This window comes from Saccopteryx bilineata, chromosome 4, assembly GCF_036850765.1.
Source record: "Saccopteryx bilineata isolate mSacBil1 chromosome 4, mSacBil1_pri_phased_curated, whole genome shotgun sequence".
NCBI lineage: Eukaryota > Metazoa > Chordata > Mammalia > Chiroptera > Emballonuridae > Saccopteryx > Saccopteryx bilineata.
Genome location: NC_089493.1, coordinates 221,899,244 through 221,917,603, shown reverse-complemented (window position 1 = coordinate 221,917,603; position 18,360 = coordinate 221,899,244). Strand labels below are relative to the sequence as shown.

General features: G+C 40.0%; 1 protein-coding gene and 1 pseudogene across 4 annotated transcripts in view; one reads left to right on the top strand and one right to left on the bottom strand.

Annotated features, from left to right (window-relative positions):
- The window catches only part of ARB2A (ARB2 cotranscriptional regulator A), a 497,335-nt gene that overhangs the window by 8,982 nt on the left and 469,993 nt on the right, over positions 1-18,360 (top strand). Inside the window, exon 1 of one of the 4 annotated variants that reach the window (XM_066273819.1) lies at positions 13,548-13,680. The exons of the other annotated variants lie outside the window; for them this stretch is intronic. The gene's annotated coding sequence lies outside the window, so the exon portion shown is untranslated. Of the gene's footprint in view, positions 1-13,547; positions 13,681-18,360 lie in introns of those variants that run through there. 4 annotated transcript variants of the gene reach the window in all.
- Positions 13,212-14,165, bottom strand: LOC136334057 (sulfotransferase 1C4-like; annotated as a pseudogene).

Genomic DNA, 18,360 nt, shown 5'->3' with positions numbered 1-18,360 from the left:
ACGAGGCCAGGAGAGGCAGCCAAGATGGTGGAGTGCTAAAGGAGAAGCCAGTTAGTGCAGAGTTTGTGCAGAGAGAAGGAGATGGGGAACAGAGGTGAATAAGTCTGGTGAGCTAGAAATCCTTGATTCTAGGAAACTCGGATGAGTCAGTAGCTTTGTGAGCACTGAATGAGTGGGTTTTGGAGCCCAGTGTGTGTTTTTACTTGCCTGCCAGGTGCAAGCTAGGATTAAAGCTAATGGCCTACCAGTTTTTGGCTCTGTTGTTTCATTACCGTCTGTCCGAATCCAGTGCGAACCTGCATGGGCCAGGCGGCTGTGATGGTGGCCGCGGCTACTGGCTTTACACGTACCATCCTCTGACTGTGCCATTTCTTTACCATCTGCCCGAATCCAATGGGAACCTTCATGTGAATAGCCAATATGGCGGCTCCTGGCCTTACAACTTGTTTTCTTACTGTCTTGGTTTAGGAATTCTTTGTGTATTTTTGATAAGATACCTTTATCAGATATTATAGAGCAGGGGTCCCCAAACTTTTTACACAGGGGGTCAGTTCACTGTCCCTCAGACCGTTGGAGGGCCGGACTATAAAAAAACTATGAACAAATCCCTATGCACACTGCACATATCTTATTTTAAAGTAAAATAACAAAATGGAACAAATACATTATTTAAAATAAAGAACAAGTAGATTTAAATCAACAAACTGACCAGTATTTCAATGGGTACTATGGGCCTGCTTTCGGTTAATGAGGTGGTCAATGTGCTCCTCTCACTCACTGTAAAGCCAGAAGCCGTGGCCAGGGCCACCACTATCAAAGCAGCCCGGCCCATGCAGGTTCGCATTGGATTCGGACAGTCGGTAAAGAAACAGCGGAGCCAATAACTGATGGGCCATAGTCTTTAATTCTAGCTTGCACCCGGCGGGCAAGTAAAAATACACACTGGGCTCCAAAACCCAGTCACATTCAGTGCTCACAAAGCCACTGACTTATCCGAGTTTCCTAGAATCAAAGGTTTCTAGCTCACCAGACTTATTCACCTCTGTTCCCCATCTCCTTCCTTATCCCAAATACAAACTCTACACAAACTGGCATCTCACTCAGCACTCCACCATCCTGGCTGCTTCTCCTGGCCTCCTCCACGTGGCCTTTCTCTGCTCTCTTCTGCTCTCTCTTCTAATGATGATCTCAGGAACCAAGAGCCCAAGCTCCAGTTCTACCCCTATTTTATAGTGTAGATTCAAAACCCTTAATCCAAAATACAAAATAGGGAAGTCTCTAATACAAAGTCACTTTCTGAGGCATGATTGGATTGTACCGCCCCACATCAAAAAGGGTGGGAAAGGCTTAATCCCAAAACCAAGCCCCAGGCTACAAGGATTCTCAACACACATTAATATCACCTGGGCGAAGGCCTCCATCTTTAACAAAGTGAGCATAATACATTTTATCTGCCCAACACTCACCACCAATGAAAGAGGTGCCCCTTCCGGAAGTGCGGAGGGGATGGATAAATGGCCTCATGGGGCTGCAGTTTGGGGACCCTTGTTGTAGAGGCTCTGAATAGGAACAAAAAACAGGAATAGAGTTCAGTGCCCTGAGGCAAAGGCCACAGTGACTTTACTAACAAAAGTACTGAACTCAGTACTGTGCTGAACACAGCAAAATAGGGATAGAATTAGCAATTCTGATTAGTCAATAAGTGGGGACATTTGAGCTACTTCACTTGCCCTTTAATCTGCTCTAAAGAAGTTTCCCTTTCTGACTTCCTCATTCTTGTCCTTGCTTCTATTTTGTGTATATTAACAAAACCCATAAGGACTGGGAGTCAGGGCTGGCTCATGAAACCTGCATAGGGGATTGTGAGGTGGCCTCCCCTGGGTCCCTCAAGTGCTCATGTGGTCTCCAATTAGTCATTGTGTTCGTGACAAAATATGTCTTTTGCAAGTAGTCTGTGGTTTGTCCTTTTATTCTCTTGACAGTATCTTTCCTAGAACAAGGTTTGTTTCCTTTTGTTGGGCAAATGAGTTTGTAAAATATGTTTTCTTTAGTTTGCTCCCTTTTATTGTTAAAAAGTGGCGCTGGGCCACCACATGTGCGCTTGCCCTCAGAGCAGGGCAGTTGATTACAAATTGTGGATTGTATTCCTGCTTGGGAGGGGCCGTTGTTTTGCTAATGTTTGCTGGAGGAGGGGTCTTTGTGGGCCCAGGCAGTTTTGCATGGAGAGCAGAGAAAATGCAGTATGTTGAAGGAGAAACCAGTTTTGCAGAAAGAGAGAAAGTGTGCAGTTGGGGAAACCAGAGCTGAGAGGCTTTTGTGAGCTGAGACTGATGGGGCCTTTGATTCTAGGAGGAACCAGAGAGTGGGTCAGGGCTTTGGGAGCCCTGAATAAGAGGGAAGTGTTTTCCCTGCCTGTTTGCTCATTGGCATGTACAAGACTAATAATGGAACAGCCCACCATTTTTTGGCTTCACTGTTTCTTTACCGTCTGCTTGAATCCAATGTGAACCTGCATGGCCATGGCGGTGGCGGCCACTGGCCATACACCTTTTTTTAAGAGTCCTTTGATTATTTTCTCTCGATTCTCATATTTCAGTGTAATTATCAAAAGAACCAGGTGGCACATTCCTCACTGTGGTATCACAACATTCCACTTCCAGGTATCAAAATTTGTATCTATTTCTGCCCTAAAAGAAAAACTTACGTCCTACAGTTGTAGTACTTATGTTTCTGTAAGACAAATCATTTGGGTCACTGACTCACAGCAAAATTTGAATTTGTAATCTTGAAGGAAAGTGTGGGACTTTGACAATGGGATGGGTGCCTATGAGCGGATTCTGATGAAGCTAGTAAGTAACCTTGTAAGTCCTGTGGCCGTGTCTGTGGCTAGGAAGGTTCACAGTGCATTCGGGCAGATAGTAAAGGAACTGGAGTTGGGAAATGGTGGACTATTCCATTTATTAGAGTCTTGCAACTGTGGACAAGCAAGCAGGCAGGGAAAACCATTTCTCTCTCTCTCTCTGGGCTGACAAGCAAACAGAGTGTGTGGGGGCTTTCTCCAGCAAACAATAGCAAGTATGGCCCCTCCCAATGGCAGCAGGCAATCCACAATCTACAGTCTGCCGCCCTGAAGGCAAACACCTGAAGCCTTACGTAGACTATACGGGTGGTCCAATGTCTGTTGCAGGGGTTAGGTTCCAGAAACCCCTCGCAGCAGGCGAAAATCTGTGAAGTAGCAACCTTATATTTATTTTATTACTTATATATATTTTAAGGCTTTATAAACCCTCCCCACGCTCTTATAAACCTTTCCCACTCTGTTATTAACCTTTCCCACACTTATTTTGCTTATTTTACCGCAAAAATAATAAATACATAAAAATACGTATATACCACAAAATCCCGCTATGTAGCGAAAAATCCATCATACAAAATTAGATATATACAATTTAAAAATCCGCAATACAGTGAGACTGCAAAAAGTGAACCATGATATGGTGAGGGATGACTGCACATATGTGGTACTGCCCCGTGCTCATGCACTGATCAGTCAAAGTACTAGCGAGCAAGACTAACACTCTTGTTTGCCCAACACCTTGGATCTCTCAATTCTGTTGATCATCATGTGCCAGCAGAAGCAGTCCTTCTGCTCCCTTCCAGGAAGTCTGTATTTAAAATACAAACTTACTGTATTTTTGAAGCATATCTTCTATGTAGTATATTTTAATTGATGGCTTTGTTAAAATTGTCTTTTGTCACAAATATCTAAATTATATTCTTTCTGTATCTGTTGTTACTGATTTATTTTTTAAATCTGTTTTCTTAGTTTAGGTGTTCCCTATTCAGTTGAATACCTTGTCAGATCAATTGCTGTGTTCTTTTACTGAATTTCAGAGTGTACGCTACACTTTATTTCTTGCTTTTTCTTCTCGATGCTTATTCAGAACTGTCAGTTTTGTTGGTTCACTGACTAAATCACAGTAGGATTCTTGAATTTAAGAAGTCAATTCCAAATATTGATTGTGTAAGGAATCATTTTAGAATAGAAGGGATGTTTCCACATTTAGAATTGTTTCAGGACTTTTCACAGGCCTGGTGTATGTTTGTAATGTCGATGGCTGAGGCCAGGCAGGTTCCCATTGGATTCAGGCAGATGGTAGAAAAACTGCAGAGCCAGAAAGGGTTGGGCCATCCGTTTAATAAAGTCTCACAATGACAGACCAGCACAGAGGCAGGGGAAACCGCCTCTCAGGCAAACAAACAGCAAAATGGCCCCTCACAGCAGTGGGCAGGCAACCAGCGAATTTGCGATCCCTGAGCACACGCACCCATTGCATTATATAGGCTGTACACACATGGCGCTGCCACGTGCTTACACACTAATCAGGCAAGGGTCTTGCAGCTGGTACACCAGTGAGCAAGCCTAACACAGCTGCCCACATTCCACCACTTGAGGGTTGCTCACTTCACAATCTACATGACAGGAAACAGAGACTACAGCAATAGCAAAAGTTACACAGTTATTACAATAATTACAAAGATACCCTTTACAGTGTCTCCCTGAGCACTTTGTGCAGGGTGGCACCTGGAATCCCACCTCTAACTCCCTACCCCCTGGTAGGTGGGAAGGCCTGTATAGTCCAGGGCTGCGTCCATGGAAACAGTCAAGTGTCCCTGGTGCGTCTCTGCAACTGGACGAGAACCAGTGCAGAAGGGCCTCCACAGATGCTGCTCCCCTTCCCCCCCCAGGGTCTCTCATAGTACTGTCCACAAGCGACATGTTCATCCATCAAGGGAGCCAGTGCCCCCTTCTGGTTGCAGTCCAAGAGTCAGTCCACGATAGACAACCCAGCTGTCTGTGCAAATCACCAAGGTAAAGGTCCATTACAGGCAACTAGCCATACAGCTCTTTATTAACGACCTCAGCGCCTTTCCATAGTGTGCTCTCTGTTGCCCCAAGCCCCATCGAAACCCCTCAACAAGCTCACAGGGCCTGGTGGGGTCAAACACATTCAAGGTCTGTGTCGCCTTAACAGTTCTCTTAGCTACTACTGCTGCAAAAAAGCACCTATTATTACCTTCTAAGGCCAACACCTGCTGTACTTTAGAAGGGGACTAGTGGATTGCCAGTTTCACATGGGGCCTCTGGTACATGCCCATCCTTGTCGGATGGGTCTCTTGCCCCTCCCTTTATTCAGACTGGGACGATGGGTCTTGGGGATGCTGTAACCTGAATGACAGCTATCTTCCTGGCATATGCTGGGGCCACCTGCTTCCCCTCTTTTTCGGTGGCTGGAACATTTGTTTTGACTCAAGCTGCTGCCAAAACTCCAACAAGATTTTATTAGGCTTGCCATCTAATTTCTATCTGCCCTGGCTGCAATCAAATCTACCCACATCTGTGTTTGAGTAACTTTCACAGGCCTTTTTCTCTTGTTAGTAGGGGGGGGGGTGAGCAGCACAGGCAGCCGCCCCTACAGTTTTATGGTCCATCCCTGTTCTGGAGAGCATGATGCCATCCACCCTATGTCCCACAGCTGCACCAAACAGGCTGCCAGGGGCTCAGTGTATTTCTGTTTGAGTTTCACTCCCAACTCCATCAGCTCTACCCAGGTGTAGGGCCAGATCACATAGTGCTCCATTACCTGGGGAGGAGGCTTTGGCTGTCCCTGAGGGACTCTTGGCTGCTGAGTCTTTACCTCCTTGACTACCACCGGCCAGGCTCTGAGTCTGCAGACGGCAATTGCAGCCTGAGCCTCCCTCTCAGAAGAGTCGGAAACGCCTGCTCTCACTGAGCCACTCCACTTGTAGAAATGCAGCTCCGTCTTCTGCACTTGCTTTGGCTCTTGTGGCTGGTGGCTCTTGACCTGAAGCTGACACTCAGGCTCCTGAACTCACAGTTGTTTCTTCAACAGCTGTCACTGCCAATGTTCAGCTTCCAGGGCAAACTGGTAATTTGTGAACCTGTAACTTCTTCTCCAGAGATTGCTTCCGTTCCAGGAGCCGTTGGTGCTCAGCCTGCATCTCACACTGCAGCTCTTGGACCCGGTCGGCCTCCTTCTCCAGTGCTTGCTCCAGTTCACACCGTTGTTGGTGCTCAGTATGCAGCTCATTCTGGAGCTTTCAACCTCACTCAGCTTCTTGCGCAGAGCTCTTGGTTTCTTCTTGCAGGATTGTAAAAAACACCTAGCTCACGGTCCCCACCAGGAGAGCCATAGGGAACAGCCACTCTATTCTACCCCTCAAGGGTGTCAGGGGCTCCATACCAACCTGCTCTGAACTCTGCTTGCTATGCCAGATGTAATGCTGGTGGCTGAGGCCAGGCAGGTTCACATTGAATTCGGCAGATGGTAGAAAAACTGCAGAGCTGGAAAGGGTTGGGCCATTCCATTTAACAGTCTCACAACAGTGGACAAGCACACAGGCAGGGGAAACCGCCTCTCAGGCAAACAAACAGCAAAATGGTCCCTCAATGCAGCGGGCAGGCAATTCGCGCATTCACGAACCCTGAGCGCAAGTACCCATAGCCTTATATAAGCTGTACACATGTGGCACTACCACGTGCTCATGCACTAATCAGGCAAAGGGTTTGCAGACGGTAAACCAGTGAGCAAGCCTAACAGAGCTGTCCCACAATGTTGTATAGTGTATAAGCACAATTAAAACAAAAATTGCAATTGTGAAAGAGTTCACCTCTGCCTGACCAGGCGGTGGCGTTGTGCAAAAAGCTCACCTCTGAGCCCTTGCAATGTATAATTTTATGTTTTGAATCTTTAAACTTGCTTTAAATAATATTTCTGTACTTGGTGGTAGTTAAAAGGCCAGCACTGGCTTGACCAGGCAGTGGCACAGTGGATGATAGAGCGTTGGACTAGGATGCAGAGGACCCAGGTTCAAGACCCCGAGGTTGCCAGCTTGAGCACGAGCTCATCTGATTTGAGCAAAAGCCCAACAGCTTGAACCCAAGGTCGCTGGTTCCAGCAAGGGGTTACTCGGTCTGCTGAAGGCCTGCAGTCAAGGCACATATGAGAAAGCAATCAATAAACAACTAAGGTGTTGCAACATGCAATGAAAACTAATGATTGATGCTTCTCATCTCTCTCCATTCCTGTTTGTCTGTCCCTATCTATCCCTCTCTCTGACTCACTCTCTGTCTCTGTAAAAAAAAAAAAAAATAAAAAAATAAAAGGCCAGCACTGGAAGTTTACAGCTTACTTTGGGATCCTTGTTAGAGAGAGAGAGAGAGAGAGATATCAGGTTTACATACACAAATTTTGAAGTGTATAAATATTTTTATTAAAAAGTAAATAAGCCCTGGCCGGTTGGCTCAGCGGTAGAGCGTCGGCCTAGCGTGCGGAGGACCCGGGTTCGATTCCCGGCCAGGGCACACAGGAGAAGCGCCCATTTGCTTCTCCACCCTTCCGCTGCGCTTTCCTCTCTGTCTCTCTCTTCCCCTCCCGCAGCCAAGGCTCCATTGGAGCAAAGATGGCCCGGGCGCTGGGGATGGCTCTGTGGCCTCTGCCTCAGGCGCTAGAGTGGCTCTGGTCGCAACATGGCGACGCCCAGGATGGGCAGAGCATCGCCCCCTGGTGGGCAGAGCTTCGCCCCTGGTGGGCTTGCCGGGTGGATCCCGGTGGGGCACATGCGGGAGTCTGTCTGACTGTCTCTCCCTGTTTCCAGCTTCTAAAAACGAATAATAAAAATAAATAAATAAATAAAAAGTGAATAAAACCCATCAACCACTTTAAGAGCAAGTTTATAGAAGCTCTGCCAATTTATGTATAGTCAGATTTCAAGTAGTTACTTAGGGACTAAGTAGTGTCTAAGGACTTACAGCAAAATTTGTGAATAATATTTCAATGAACAAAATATAGATATATTTAAAATAAAGTATAAGCCTTTAAATGTACATTTAGACTAAGCATTGGTGCTAATTGTTTGTTAGTCCAAGCAGCTTTATAATTTTCTTACTGCTAATTTGTGTACCAATAAAGAATGGTTGAATCAACATCTGTTTTTCAGTGAAAGGAAGTTTAACACTCATGCAGAAAAAGCAGTGTTTTCAGCATTTGTCATTTAAACAAATAGAAATGAGTTTTAACAAAATGTTATGTTCAGACAAAGCACCAAATAAAATGTTTTATGCTTGTTTTATTCTCATTCTAACATCAAGTCCTCCCTCCAGTGGCTGCTGTTACAGCATTTTCTTTTCCATCTTATTTTTAGAAAACAAGGAATGTTTTTTGGTTTTTTTTCCCTCAGAGTTAAAGCCCTTTTTTGTGTGTGTTATATTGAAAGACTGGCAGATGATCCTCTGTGGGAAATATTCTTTTGTGAGTAGATGAGCTCGTCCTTTTGTAGCCAAGGGGGCAGATTATTCTGAATTGAATTCTAAGTTCTCATCTTTCATTTTCATGTTGCTTATAACTGCCCCTTATGCTAGCATTTAAAAATTTTAATCGCTTGTATATCTTCAGAGGGAAATTTTATTTCTTATATTTACTAATCACAGTAGACAAAGCAAAGAACAGAAACATAAATGATAGTTCATGTTTTCAGAAGTATGTAGTTGTATTTTAAAATGTTATTATAAAGTTTTGGGATATTATATTTTAATATTGGTATTAAAAACATTTACAGATTGTCTTTCTAAATAGCTGGTGCAAAAGCTTTTAGGAAATAAAATTTTATTCAAAATAATAGTTCCATTTCAAATCAGGCAAGGAATCCATTGAGCTTTAGTAATGCTATATTTTACTGATAAATAATTGTTCTGAAATTTACTCAATACTGGTTCTTCCTATTTTCTTATACCTTCTTCTTCCAATAGGGCTTATTCTCCAGCAGGACCCATAATTTCTGATTAAATAGATGGAACTGGACTTGCAACATTATATTTAGAGAAAAATCCCCCAAAGAACAAATTATAAAATGCAGTGCTGCTATGTAAAAATAGTTATGATATTTTTTCCTTTAATGTTTTTATTTAAAAATATATTGTTGATAAAAAAGATTATATGCAACCAGGGCTTGTATTTGTATATTATATTCCAGTTCAAAAGTGGCCATTTTATGCAACTTATAAATTATAATTACATAATGAATAAATAGATTCACCACTCAATCCAAGACTCATAACACTGTCAATAAGTTGCATTGACCTGTGTGTTTCTTCATATCTCATGACCCTCACACCTTCCCAGAGTTAACCATTATTCTGAATTTTGTATTTTTCTCTTGACTTTTCTTATGGTTTCATCACCTAAGTTGTGATACCAATAAATTTAGTTTAGTTTGTTTTTGAACTCTATATAAATACTGTATATATAGTGTGTCCTTAAAGTCATGGTGCACTTTTGACTGGTCACAGGAAAGCAACAAAAGATGATAGAAATGTGAAATCTGCAGTGAACTGAGCTTGTGACCTCAGGGTTTTGAACCTTGGTCCTCAGCATCCCAGGTTGACACTCTATCCTTTGTGCCACCATCAGTCAGGCTTAAAGAGTTTTATTTTTTTAACTTCTGTGAAAAATACTCTGTTGGGTTTGAGTGGAATTGTATTGATTCCATTTACCAATTAAATTATATCTTCATAGTATTCAATATTTCTATCCATGAATATGGTATATCTCTTTACATATTTTATGTATCTTTAATGTCTTTTATTTTGTTATGTCCTTACAGATTTAACATACCTCTGGTTAGATTTATTTTTACTTTGTAGGTTTTATTTTCTGTTGTTATAAATTCATTAAAAAATTTTTTTATAACTGATGGTTGGTTGTATTTATAAATAACTTTATTTTTATGTATTAATCACTTTGGCTATATATTCCTAAATTCTTTTTATTCCTAAAGTAGTTAGAAATTTTTCTTGTCTTTTTATTGATTCTAGAAAATCTTGTTTATTTTTTTTGTTCTGTTGTTGATAGTGTTTTAGATGGTCATACAATCTTTGTTTTAGATGGTCATACAATCTTTAAATAACGATAACTTTATTTTTCTACTTTCAAGTTTTATATATTTTTATTTATTTTTTCATATCTTGTACTGGCTATAACCAGGAAACTTTATCTAGAACTGGTGATAGTAAAGTGATAATGATGGTCATTCTTTTCTGGTACCTGATTTTTAAAAGAATCTTTAAATATATTAACAAGAATTGTAATTTTATTGTATTTTTGTTTATTTGTTTTGTTTCTTTTCTATTCTTAGTTTGATAGGACTTCTTTTCCAAAAATTAGTATTAAATTTTGTCAGATACTTTTCTGCAAATATTGAAGTCATTATGATTTTCTTCCTTTATATTAATTTAGTTAATGTGTTGAAATTCTAATATTTTGTAATGTACTTTCTGAGTTTAGTTATTCTCAACAGAGGAATGCTGGAAGTGTAGTTGTAAAAATCTTGACTTTTAATAGGAAGGGATTCTACCACCTTGTGCTTATGTAGACAATAGTAATGAGAACTCTTTGGGAAAATGTGTTTAGGCGTAGATCTAATAACATAAGTGACTTAATATTTCACAAAGTGTCCTCATGCTGACATTGTCAGTGCCACAGAATTAATATTCTGTAATTAAGAGTCTGGCTAAATGATGGTTGTCTTCTGGGGGGAAAGTATTTTGTGGGAGCCAGGAAGGTTCAAGACTCTGTTTTTAAATTAGAGAGTTTTGCTGCCTCAAATCCTTTGTTAATTTAGAGAAGGTATGAATTGTGTGTATTGTTTTCCAAATAAAGTAAATAAGCACTATAACTAATATGGTACCTTACACAGGTTACTTGAAGTTTCAAATTCCTAATTCTTTTTAAGATCAGATATTTTTACTATCATAGCAATATAGGCCTCCTCAGGTCTTTCTTAGTTCATCTCTTGTTAGTACCAGGATGTGGGTATTGTTGAAATATGGAACAAACATGAAATTCTAGAAGGCACTATCTTTTTAAAGAATTGGGAAATTGTAGAAATTGAAAAGAAATTCATTCTGAAGGCACTTAAATAACATTCTCAGTTGTTAACATACAGTATTTAGGTCAAGTCAGGCTTTACAGAGTTTTTATTTTTTATTTTTTTATTTACAGGGACAGAGAGAGAGCCAGAGAGAGGGACAGATAGGAACAGACAGACAGGAACGGAGAGAGATGAGAAGCATCAATCATCAGTTTTTCGTTGTGACATTTTTTAGTTGTTCATTGATTGCTTTCTCATATGTGCCTTGACCGCAGGCCTTCAGCAGACTGAGGAACCCCTTGCTGGAGCCAGCAACCTTGGGTCCAAGCTGGCCAGCATTGCTCAAGCCAGATGAGCCCGCGCTCAAGCTGGCGCGACCTCAGGGTCTCGAACCTGGGTCCTTCCGCATCCCAGTCCGACGCTCCATCCACTGCGCCACCGCCTGGTCAGGCGAGATTTTCCCCTTTAATAAACAATCAGGAAATCACTGTCATTAGACATTGGATATGAGCTGAATTTAAATGTCTTATTTGTAATATAACTGTGGTCTTCACAAAGCTTAACTTTGACATTAAACTTTATTGCTGGTGTTATTAGTGTAGCTTATTGGGCTTAAGAATAAATTGCTTGATTATATGCTCCAGTTTTCCTTCATTTCTTTTTGTAGTAAATGGGATGTAGTAACATGCACTTTGAAGTGTTAGTACAGTATGTGGGAGCAGTTGAAACAATCATCAAAATGATAATAAAGTGGTTATTACAAATTTCAATACTTATTAGAAATTGTATAAAAGTGGGGTGCTATTAGATGGTATGTGGCCAAGGAATTAACTAAATCATGACCAAAATGAGTCAGTGCTTCTTACCAGATTTTCACTGGAAGATGTATGCAAGGGATAATGGCAGGCCAGGGAGGCAAGTTACCATTGATAGAGAACCCCTAATGCAAAGAACTAGAAAAGTTAGAGTGGAGCTTGTTTTTTTCTTGCTTTTTAATCTTTTTTTTATTTTTCAATTACATTTGACATACAATATTATATTAGTTTCAGGTATATACTCAACTGTACATTACATAAATAACTAAAAAATCATCCCGATAAATGTCATACCCAACTGACGCTATATGTAGTTATAAGAATATTATTGTCTGTATTCCCTATTCTATACTTTACATCTCCATGACTATTCTGTAACAACCAATTTGTACTTCTTAATCCTTTCATGTTTCTCACTCTTCTCCCAATCCCCTCCCATCTGGCAACTGTCAAAATCTTTTCTATATCTATGAGTCTGTTTCTGTTCTATTAGTTAATTTTATTAGATTCAATTGTTGATCAGTATGTAGTTATTGCCATTTTATTCATATTTTTTGTCTTTTCTGAAAGATGACCCTTTAACATTTCATGTAATGCTGGTTTGGTAATGATGAACTCCTTAACTTTTTATTGCCTGGGAAGTGCTTTATCTGTCCTTTGATTCTAAATAATAACTTTGCTAGAGTAATCTTGGTTGTAGATCCTCGCTTTTTATCACTTTGGATATTTCTTGCCAGTCCCTTCTGGTCTGCAAAGTTTCTGTTGAGAAATCAGCAGGCAGTCTTATGGGAGCTCCCTTGTAGAGTTTCTTTGATTTACAAAACTTTATATATAATGTTCACCTTGTATCTGTATGAAATAATATGTTTGCCCCTAGTGTCTAGATCAGTGGTTCTCAAGCTTTCTAATGCCGTGACCCCGCAATACAATTCCTCATGTTGCGGTGACCCCAAACCAAAAAATAATTTTGGTGGCTACTTCTTAACTGTAATTTTGCTACAGTTATGATTTGGAATGTAAATATCTGATATGCATTATGTATTTTCCGATGGCTTTAGGCGACCCACAAGTTGAGAACCGCTGGTCTAGATAGAGCAGGTCTAGATGGTTGCCAACCTGGCTTTGGTGAGAGGGATGGTAGGGACATTTGAAACGAGAAGTTTGTTTTTTTTTCCCTGGGTACTGAAACTTTTATTGATTATTACCCATTGTATTGGGTAATAAACTAAAACACTGTTTTTTTAAGATTTTATTTATTCATTATAGAGAGGGGAGATAGAGTGAGAGAGAGAGAGAAGGGGGGAGGAGCAGGAAGCATCAACTCCCATATGTGCCTTGACCAGGCAAGCCCAGGGTTTTGAACCGGCTACCTCAGCGTTTCCAGGTTGACGCTTTATCCACTGCACCACCACAGGTCAGGCCTAAAACACTTTTTTTTTTCCTTTCTTACTGGAATTGGAAGTGTGAAGTTAGACTGGCATTAGCCATTTTCTTCTTATAGTTTTCATCGAATCTCTCATTCTGAGCCACAGTAAAGTGATTCTTCTAGTCTCCAACTGCCCCTTTTCTCATAAATGGAGAAATAGAGTGGTTCATGATTTCAGTAGGAATCGATGAATAGTTTGCCATTGGATTTTGCTTCATAACATCAAATGACGTATGATGGATAATTTTATCTAGAACGTTATCATCTATGTTCTTTCCAATAAATTCTCCCAGTTTCTGAGTTTCATGCTTTGGATTCATCTTCAGGTCCTCATAGAAGAGGTGGAGAATGCGGTGTTGGCCTTTGGCTTCCCACCATCCGTTCACGTGGTCATACCAAGAACCCCAGCACACTTTCCCATCCAGAAAACTCAAAATACTCTTCCCAGGTTCCTGGAGCAGGCAGTGCTTTATTCATCCTTTGGAAATGGTAATAAGACACCATATTGTCCTTGGGATTTCTTGCTACATAGATTATCTTACAATTTTTCTCTAAAAAAGATGGAGGCAGCAAGTGGATGGGAAGGTGCGTTTTCAGGGTTCGTGGTGAGGGCATTGCATTAGCTTTTTCCAAACCAGATCCTATGGATGGGATTATTCATTTGATGAAAGGAAGCCTCACATGAGAAGGTGCTCGCTGACTTTTGTCAACATCACCTTCATTGTGTATTAAGTCCACTATCTCCTGAGCCCATGTTGTTCCTATTCCGCATGGAAGATGAAGATGCATAGACATTAGGAGTATACTGCTTTAGGATAAGTAGAAATAAGTAGATCATCAGGCTTGGCTTGGAAGTTCCAGATCTGATCCCAGGTGTCACAGGTGGGTGTGGGCTGAAGAATTCCCTTCACATAGCCAACAGTAAGGCGCTCTGTTCCATCAAATTTCAAATCCTTCACTTTGTTTAAGGCCATTAGTGTCAGAAATTAGATAAAATGTTAGCTTTCAATTAGCACAAAGCTATATTCTCGATATTGTACAAACAATGCAAAATTCAGACCATGGGCCCTTCCTTGGACAGCCTGGTGGTATGACAGCTGTAAATCAAGGGAAAACTAGTAATAGGCCTGAAACGAGAAGTTTTTTAAAGTGAGTCTGCCTGAAGTCTACTTATCACACCTATATCCTGGAAGGAAAAGAGAGGAGTGAGCGAGACAGTCAAGCCCCCCCCCCCCCCCCATTTTGAGAATGTACCTTGACCTTTAGCATTATAGCTATAGAGAAGAAGAAATGGCGAGAAAGCCATTTTATACACAGAGGGACACTAATCGCAAACCTGTCTCTTTACGACTACTAGAATCGTCACCTCAGAAAGAATCCATGCACCCATTAGCAGACATTTCTCATTTCCCATCCCCACCAACTCCCAAAACATTAATCTACTTTTTGTTTTTGTGAATTTACTTCTTTTGGCCATTTAATGTAAATGGAATTATACAATATATGATCTTTTGTTGCTGGCTTTTTTCACTTAGCATAATATTTTTAAGGACATTCATGTTGTAGCATGTATCAATGCTTCATTCTTTTCTAAATAATGAATAACATTCTGTTGTATGGATATACTACATTTTGTTTATCCTGTCATTACTTGATAAACATTTAAGCTGTTTCTACTTTTTGGCAATTATGAACATTTGTATATAAGTTTTGGTGTGGACATGTTTTTTTCATTTCTCTGGTGTTATATCTAGAAGTAGAATTGCTGGGTCATGGTGGAAATCTTTGTGTAACATTTTGAGGACCTGCTAAACTGTTTTTTACACCAGCTATACCAGTTTATGCTCCCATTAACAATGTATGAGGTTTCCAATTTCTCACCAACACTTATTGTCTTTCTTGTTTATAGCATGCTATAGTGTGGGCATAGGGTATGAAGTAGTATCTTATTGTCTTTGATTTGCATTTTCCTAGTGATTAATTATATTGAACATATACATATATGTATATACATACATATTATACATATACACATATATATATGTATATATGTTCATCTTTGCACATTTGTATATCTTCTTTGAAGAAATGTGTACTCATATCCTTTGTCTATTTTTAAATTAGGTTATTTGTATGTTTATAGTTGAGTTGTCAGAATTCTTTTTTTTTTAATATTAATATTTTTTTATTAAATTTAATGCAGTGACATTGATAAATCAGGGTACATATGTTGAGAGAAAATATCTCTAGATTATTTTGACATTTGATTGTGCTGTATACCCCTCCCGCAAAGTTAAATTGTCTTCTGTCACCTTCTATCTGGTTTTCTTTGTGCCCCTCCCCTCCCCTAACCCCTCTCTCCTTCTTCACCCCCTCCCCCCCCCCCCCCCCCCCCCCCCCCCCGCCCCTGTTGCCATCACATTCTTGTTCATGTCTCTGAGTCTCATTTTTATGTCCCTTCTATGTATGGATTCATCTCAGTTTTTTTTCTGATTTACTTATTTCACTCCGTATAATGTTATCAAGGTCCATCCATGTTATTGTAAATGATCCGATGTCATCATTTCTTATGGCTGAGTAGTATTCCATAGTATATATGTACCAAAGTTTTTTAATCCACTCGTCCTCTGACGGACACTTGGGCTGTTTCCAGATCTTCGCTATTGTGAACAATGCTGCCACAAACATGCGGGTGCATTTCTCCTTTTCGAGCCGTTCTATGGTGTCCTTGGGGTATATTCCTAAAAGTGGGATAGCTGGGTCAAAAGGCGGTTCGATTTTCAGTTTTTTGAGGAATCTCCATACTGTTTTCCACAGTGGCTGCACCAGTCTGCATTCCCACCAGCAGTGCAGGAGGGTCCCCTTTTCTCCACATCCTCGCCAGCACTTATTCTGTGTTGTTTTGTTGATAAGCGCCATTCTGACTGGTGTAAGGTGATATCTCATTGTGGTTTTAATTTGCATTTCTCTAATGATTAGTGATGTTGAGTATTTTTTCATATGCCTATTGGCCATCTGTATGTCCTCTTTGGAGAAGTGTCTATTCATCTCTTTTGCCCATTTTTGGATTGGGTTGTTTGTCTTCCTGGTGTTGAGTTTTACAAGTTCTTTATAAATTTTGGTTATTAACCCCTTATCAGACGTATTGTCAAATATGTTCTCCCATTGTGTAGTTTGTCTTTTTATTCTGTTCTTGTTGTCTTTAGCTGTGCAAAAGCTTTTTAGTTTGATATAGTCCCATTTGTTTATCCTGTCTTTTATTTCACTTCTCCGTGGAGATAAATCAGCAAATATATTGCTCCGAGAGATGTCGGAGAGCTTACTGCCTATGTTTTCTTCTAAGATGCTTATGGTTTCACGGCCTACATTCAAGTCTTTTATCCATTTTGAGTTTATTTTTGTGAGTGGTGTAAGCTGGTGATCTAGTTTCATTTTTTTGCAGGTAGCTGTTCAATTTTCCCAACACCATTTGTTAAAGAGGCTGTCTTTACTCCATTGTATTTCCTTACCTCCTTTGTCAAATATCAGTTGTCCATAGAACTGTGGGTTTATTTCTGGGTTCTCTGTTCTATTCCATTGATCTATATGCCTGTTCTTATGCCAGTACCAGGCTGTTTTGAGTACAATGGCCTTGTAGTATAACTTGATATCAGGAAGTGTGATACCTCCCACTTTATTCTTCTTTTTTAAGATTGCTGAGGCTATTCGTGTGATTCATTTCTAGTTTCATGCCGTTGTGATCGGAGAAAGTGCTTGATATGATTTCAGTCTTCTTAAATTTGTTGAGAGCACTTTTGTGCCCTAACATGTGGTCTATCCTAGAGAATGTACCATGAGCATTTGAAAAGAATGTATATTCTGCTGCTTTAGGGTGAAAGGTTCTGAAGATATCTATTAAATCGAGTTGATCTAGTGTTTCCAATAAGTCTGCTGTTTCTTTGTTAATTTTCTTTCTTGAGGATCTATCTAGTGATGTTAGTGGGGTATTGAAATCCCCTACTATTATAGTATTGCTGTTGATCTCGCCCTTTAAATCCATCAAAGTCTGTTTTATATATTTGGGTGCTCCTATATTAGGTGCATAGATATTTATAATAGTTATATCTTCCTGTTGGATTACTCCCTTTATCATTATGTAGTGGCCTTCTTTATCTCTTACTATATCCTTTGTTTTAAAGTCCAATTTGTCTGATATAAGTATTGCTACCCCAGCTTTTTTTTCATTTCCGTTTGCATGAAACATTTTTTTCCATCCTTTTACCTTCATTCTGTGTGTGTCTTTTGTTCTAAGGTGTGTCTCTTGTAGACAACATATGTATGGGTCCTGTTTTCTTATCCATGCAGCTACCCTATGTCTTTTGATTGGATCATTTAATCCATTTACATTTAAGGTTATTATTGATATGTAGTTGTTTATTGCCATTTTCTTCTTTAAAGGTGTATTCCTTTTTCTTTTTTTTTTTTCTGTATTCTTTTCCCACTTTATCTGTTTACACCAGGCCCCTTAATATTTCCTGCAGCATTGGTTTGGTTGTAATGAATTCCTTGAGTTGTTTTTTGTCTGGGAAGCTGTTTATTTCTCCTTCAATTTTAAACGATAGCCTTGCTGGATAAAGTAGTCTTGGTTGTAGGTTCTTGTTCTGCATTACTTTGAATATTTCTTGCCATTCCCTTCTGGCCTCAAGTGTTTCTGTTGAGAAGTCAGATGTCGTCCTTATGGGGGCTCCTTTGTAGGTGATAACTTTTTTTTCTCTTGCAGCTTTTAATATTTTCTCTTTATCGCTTAGCTTTGGTATTTTAATTATGATGTGTCTTGGTGTAGGTTTCTTTGGGTTTCTCTTTAATGGAGTCCTCTGTGCTTCTTGGATTTGTGAGAGTTTTTCTTGCATTAATTTAGGGAAGTTTTCAGCTATGATATGATTGAACAAAGTCTCTATCCCTTGTTCTTTTTCTTCTTCTTCAGGAACCCCTATGATGCGGATGTTATTTCTCTTCATGTTGTCACAGAGCTCTCTAAGAGTTTCCTCTGACTTTTTGAGTCTTTTTTCTCTTTTCTTCTGTGCTTTCATGCCTTCATTCCAGTTGTCTTCTAACTCGCTGATTCGATCCTCTGCTCTATCTATCCTGTTTTTAATTCCTTCCATTGTGGTCTTTATTTCTGATATTGTA